The 6,428-nt window shown below is 34.6% G+C and overlaps 1 protein-coding gene across 5 annotated transcripts in view; it reads right to left on the reverse strand.

The window, feature by feature from the left end:
• The window catches only part of LOC106869579 (mucin-3A), a 381,249-nt gene that overhangs the window by 295,949 nt on the left and 78,872 nt on the right, over positions 1-6,428 (reverse strand). Inside the window, exon 1 of one of the 5 annotated variants that reach the window (XM_052974107.1) lies at positions 1,123-1,474. The exons of the other annotated variants lie outside the window; for them this stretch is intronic. The gene's annotated coding sequence lies outside the window, so the exon portion shown is untranslated. Of the gene's footprint in view, positions 1-1,122; positions 1,475-6,428 lie in introns of those variants that run through there. 5 annotated transcript variants of the gene reach the window in all.

The raw sequence follows: 6,428 nt of genomic DNA on the forward strand, positions 1-6,428 counted from the left end.
TGTGGTGGTGGTGGTGGTGTACAGAAATAAGCACAATGGCAATACTAAATAAAAAAAAATAAAAAAAAGGTAAAAATATAATTTCACAAACCACTGTCACAAGACCCAACAGGATTGCTGGGAGAGGAACTGAAGATTGCAAAGTAAAAAAAAAAAAAACTTATTATTTTGTATTAACTTTCCTCATTGCTAAGAAACAAAAACTTTGCACCAAAGTGAAACGAAAAATAAGAAGAAGGAAAAAAAGAAAGTGAAACACCACAACTACAATATTTTAAACACTGTAGAACCAAAAATAATGCATAACCAAGAGACAGTGTTTATCAGATTATTGCAAGTTTTGCTAACATTATATACGTATATATAAAAAAAATAGAAAGAAAACATAACTATCTATTGTATGCATGGTCTATATGTTGTAAGTGAAACTACTACACAAGATTTGTAGACAATACAAATTACATTATAAATATAGTAAGCCAAATATCCCTGAAAGTACACAGATTTACCGATTGCATTACCGAATGTGTTTATAAGAGAGAAAAATAGGAAGGCAACAGTTACATGTGTAGGAATTAGGTTTAGAAATCATGTTTTCGGTTAGAATACGAAAAAAGATACAGCAACAAACTTGTGATAATAGTTTTATTGTTAACGTATAATTTTATCTGAACGATGATGGTGTAGTTGGCGGGCAAGTAATATCAAGCTATGAAACATGGAATATTTGCATGTGTGTGTTTACTTTAGACACATAGATACATACACAGTTATATGTGTACCTAAGCATATGCGTGCACGCTTGCACACATACATATATATTCATTTATCAACTCGAGCATATATCAATTTATATATCATTTTTCAGAATACATTAAGAAATGCATTCTAAGGCAAGAGACTACAACAGTGCTCAATAAACTAATATTAATGTTTCGAGAATATATGATGTAGATAAACTAAATAAAAGGATCAGTTTGAAGCAATATATATATACATATATATATATACACACATATACATACACACACACACACACATATATATATGCACATGAGGTGATATTTTTTTTTTAAACATTTATCACTCTCCTTATGAAGCAAGATGGTACTTGACACTTACCTAAGGAAGGGTATTTTATCCTCCTTCAGATAGCAATGAAAAGATGATTTAGTTAAGCGATTTAGGACAATATGTTAAAGAATGGTGCAATCAAGAAAGAACTGGAAGCACATTGTGACCAGCAATGTATAACAACATCTGACAGCCTGGTCAACACAGTGATATATATACTTTTATATATTTATTATCTTACTGGGACACATTATGATTTTGCAAACAAGCTGACAATGAAAACAGAGCCACAAGCTGTAATCTGTTATCAGTCAGAATTTAAATAAAGGTCAACCTAAATGTTTCTGGGTTAAATATACTTGCAATAATAAAATTACAAGACATCATAATTCTGTGAAACCTCATAGAAATTCAGTCTTCAACACTAAGGCTCTAAACATTATTTTTTTTTTTTTTGAGCACTTTCAGAGATTCCTGCTTCAAGATGCATTTCTTGATGCACTTTGAGAGAAAACGATACAGTGGAAACTCTAAACAGAGCTGTGACTCTGTTTAGTGAACACTCTGCAATGTAGTATCACTGTTATTTGAGAAAGATCTGAATTTCTCTGAAGAATCATGGAACCTTTAATATATTCTTACTTTGGTGTCAAGAGTATATTTAACTCAGAAAAATTCAGACTGATTCTCATATCAGAATGCAAGAGTTCTGAAATATATTCTTTTATTCATTTACTTGTTTCAGTCATTTGACTGCGGTCATGCTGGAGCATTGCCTTTAGTCGAACAAATTGAATCCAAGACTTAACCCTTGTAAGCCTAGTTCTCATTCTGTCAGTCTCTTTTGCCGAACTGCAAAGTTATGGCGATGTAAACACACCAACATCACTTGTCGAGTGATGGTGGGTGGTGGACAAACACAGACACACTAACACACACACACACACATATATACGACAGGCTTCTTTCAGTTTCCATCTACCAAATCCACTCACAAGGCTTTAGTTGGCCTGAGGCTATATTAGGAGACACTTGCTCAAGGTGCCATGCAGTGGGACTGAACCCAGAACCATGTGGTTGGGAAGCAAGCTTCTTACCACACAGCCACTGTATTGAAATATACTTTACGTAATAAAAACATTATCTGATATGCAAGTTAATATGTGGAGAAGAATGGATAGATTTGTTTATTACATCTAAAGTTTCAGAAAAAATTTAACATTCATACACATTCACCCCCCCCACACACACACACACATACAGACCAATCATCATCATGATCATCATCATGATTAAATGTCCATGTTCAATGTTGGCAAGAGTTGGATAGTTTTGACACAATCCAACAGTTCCAACGATTGCATTGTGTCCCAATGTCTGCTTTGGTATGGTTTCTATGACTGAATGTCCTTTCTAACGCCAATCCCTTTACAGAATGTACTGGGTGCCTTTTTCTTTCCTGGCACCAGCACTAGTGAGGTTGCCATGCAGCTTGCAAGACTAAGATCTCCTTTGACTGAGTGAGACTACAGTAGAGAGGGAGGTGGCTTTATGTAAGGAGATAAGGCATCAAAGTGTAGCCTTCTTGCAAACAACACTCACCTATTTCCAGGCAAGGTAATATTTCTCCACGACCAGACATGTTTTCACAGAAGATTGGAAATGAAGGACACCACATTGCATGCTAGTGACACTAGTTTACAACTATCATGTGATGCCAAGGCAAGGAGACAGTAACACATATATATATGCACACATACATAGGGCACATGCCTCAGTGGTTAGAGCATCAGGCTCACGATCATGTGGTAGTGAGTTTGATTCCTGGACTGGGCTGTGTGTTGTGATCTTGAGCAAGACACTTTATTTCACGTTGTTTCAGTTCACTTAGCTGTAGAAATGATTTGCGACATCACTGGTGCCAAGTTGTATCGGCTCCTTTGCCTTTCCCTTGGGTAACATCAGTGGCATGGAGAGGGGAACCTGGTATGCATGGGCAACTGCTGGTCTTCCACAAACATCCTTGCCTGGATTTGTGCCTCAAAGGGGAACTTTCTAGAAGCAATCCTATGGTCATTCATACCGAAGGAGGTCTTTACCCTTTACGTATGTACAATAGGCTTCCTTTAGCTCCATCTACCAAATCCATTCTCAAGGCTATGGTTGGCATGGGGCTTAGAGTAGAAGACACTTGTACAAAGTGCCACACAGTGGGACTGAACTTGAAACCAAGTTGTTGGGAAGCAAACTTCTTACCACACACACACACACACACAATGCATAAAGTTTTGTAGAACTGCTTTTCAGAATCTGCATTTGGTAATGTATTTTACAGCAAAATCTGTTAAAGTCAGATTGCATTCATTGCATATTACATCGCTGGTTTGCCAGTTAGCTGCAAGCAAACATTCACAAATTTCAATTGTAAAAAAAAAAACATTTTTTGTTTACATTTTCTAATAAATTTGCTTTTAAAAATATGTGAGAGAAAAACATTAACTTTCTCCAGAAAAAATGATAATTTTCATATGGTTTGTATAAATTTTGAAAAAAAAAAAAAAACAGCAAACAGCAATGCATTTCTCAACAAGTTATATGTGCATAGGCTTACGCACACACACACAAACACACATGCCTAAAATGATGTGAGCTTCTGCTTCTATATAGCTAAGAGAACTCAAATGAAAGTATTAATTGAGAGTTAGCTGGTTAGTTTGGTCATTTGGCAAGCTTGGATACTGGTCATCAGTATTGTTGCCAGTTGCATGACAGCACTGACTGAGCAGGCAGACCTATGGTCAAAGGTATTCCAACCTGTCCAATGTAACCTTCTTTCTCGAGGGAGATGTGGCTGCTAATTTCTAGCAGGTCAAGCAACCCAGAACAGACTGGTTCATTGGCTGGATTTTATAAGAGAAGGGTAGCTGTGACTTGGTTATTATTACATCACAAACATAAATTCAGGTTGAAGCCATGGTTCATGGTACACACACAATTTCTTTCCCTAAAAATATAATTTTCAACATCTTTAGTAAAGATACATTTGAACAGCGTTAATCCCTCTACAAATCTTATCTATGACCAAAGGTGTTCCAGTTATGACCACCTTATCTGTTGCCCTGACATTGCATACCTAAGACTACATTATACAAATGAGTCAGTACCTCTTTGAAAAAAAGTTAATCTTAAGGGATATTTGGGTGCTATTTTTAGCAAATTGAAAGCCCATACAAAGTCTCCTTCAAATCTGATCACAGCTTATCTCTTCCAGAGAGAGAAAGAGAGAAATTATCAAGTGTAGTAATTGACTGGTACTTTATTTATCGACCTCCCCCCACACCCCCAAAGAACAAGCAATAAAGTTGACCTCATCTGTAAACATCTTTATAAAATTATCCACAGATGAAAAAATTATTGATGTAATCCAAAAAGTTAATCCCAACATGGAATTCAACTTAGTAATAAAGAAAGGCAAATAGATGCAGATATTTCAGATGAACTCAATGTTGTGATTGATTTTTCTAAGAGTTTGGGAATCAGCATTCTCTATTAACAATGACTTATCACTAAAATTCTATGATGGTGCAATTTTTATATTGCTAAGAAAGTTGATTTGAAGCCAAAAAAAGAAGAAAAAAAGAAAAAAGTTCCAGAGATCATTATTGTTGAAGAATTGTTCAATTGCACAGACAGTTTTGTGATGAGAGTTTTTGTGATGAGAGTTTTTCATTCTGTACATTACATTAATGTAAGAACTGCAAAGACAGAAACAGTTTTAACCTAAAATTGTGAATGTTGCAACATTACAAGACAAGCAATTACATTCTTTATAAACAAAAATTTCTAAGTAAACGTATATTATCTAAGAACAGCACTTGGTGAAGCAGTAAAAATGCTAAACTTTATAAAACCTTCAACACTTCAATCAGACAGCTTTCTATTTTGTGCAAAAATGACAATGCTCAAGGCTTTTCTTTACACGTGTACACATTAAGTTCTTCTCTAAACATAAATGAAATAGTTTTACAGAGTTAAATTACTTGTGAAACTGTTTTAGTTTCATAACAAAGTATTACAGTTCTTTAAATCCAGCAATTCAAAACAGAAACTCAAACCATTCAAAGACAATGAGACCAGCATATCTTTATATATTACCAAATTAAATGAAGTTAATCAGAGATTATAACAAAATGTTGTAATTTTAAAAAAAATAAATAAAATTCCATTATCAAGAAATATATTCTAAATTCTTCATCTAATTCTATAAAGAAGAAAACTACATTTGACAGCTTTCCAATTTTGTACAAAATAAAACAAGTAAACAAAGTCCATAAAAAAAAAATAGTTAGCTGTGCTGTTTTATAACACTCAAATGACTCGCACTCATCTTTATCAGAATATTTTCAGAAAAAAAAAACTTAAAGAACCAAAATGCATTCATGCTTATAACTAGGTTTTGTGGTTTCATTGCAAAAGACTATTACAAACTGCTTTCTTTTCTGGTTGATGTTAAACAGAAAAATAAAGAATGTTTACTTAAAGCTGTTTAGTTCAGCTCTAACTAAATAGATCTATGGTCAAAAACATTCCAGTTATGACCACCTTGTCTGTCACTCTGGCATTGCATACCTAAGACTACATCATACAGTGGGTTTGACCTCTTTTTCAAAGAAGTATACTGTCTTATGGGATATTTGCTTGCTATTTTTAAGCAGATTGATACCCCGTACAAAGGCTCCTTCATTGGCCCAATTAAGCAATTGTTTTTGAAGAAGACATTATTGATGTTTGACTCTGGATCACTCCTCACTGAGGAACCGGATGATCGAAAATGTTTCAGCTATGACCAACCTCTTATTTTCTAACTTCTTTTCCAGGATTAAGTACATTTAGGTTTAGTTATCCAATGGGTCCTTACATTTTTAGGATAGAAGAATGTAATTTAAGGAAAATGCAGAGAAGGTTCCTTTGTTTTCTAGAAGTATCTTGAAAGCAGGATATCCTTATATCATTCAATATGTTTGTACAAGGCAGAATCATTAGCACGCCGGGTGAAATGCTTAGTGGTATTTCCTCTGTCTTTATGTTCTGAGTTCAAATTCTGCCGAGGTCGACTTTGCCTTTCATCCTTTTGGGGTTGATAAATCAAGTACCAGTTGCATACTGAGGTCGATCTAATTGATTGGCCCCCTCCCCAAATATTTCGGACCTTGTGCCTAGAGTAGAAAAGAATATGTTCATACAAGTGGTACTTCTATCTCAAATACTCACGAGATACCAGGTTTTTATGTTTAGCACCACAACCAAAACAATATTCAGAAATAGATTAAATATTAAATGCAAGAGTTGATATG

This window comes from Octopus bimaculoides, chromosome 17 (assembly GCF_001194135.2).
Source record: "Octopus bimaculoides isolate UCB-OBI-ISO-001 chromosome 17, ASM119413v2, whole genome shotgun sequence".
NCBI lineage: Eukaryota > Metazoa > Mollusca > Cephalopoda > Octopoda > Octopodidae > Octopus > Octopus bimaculoides.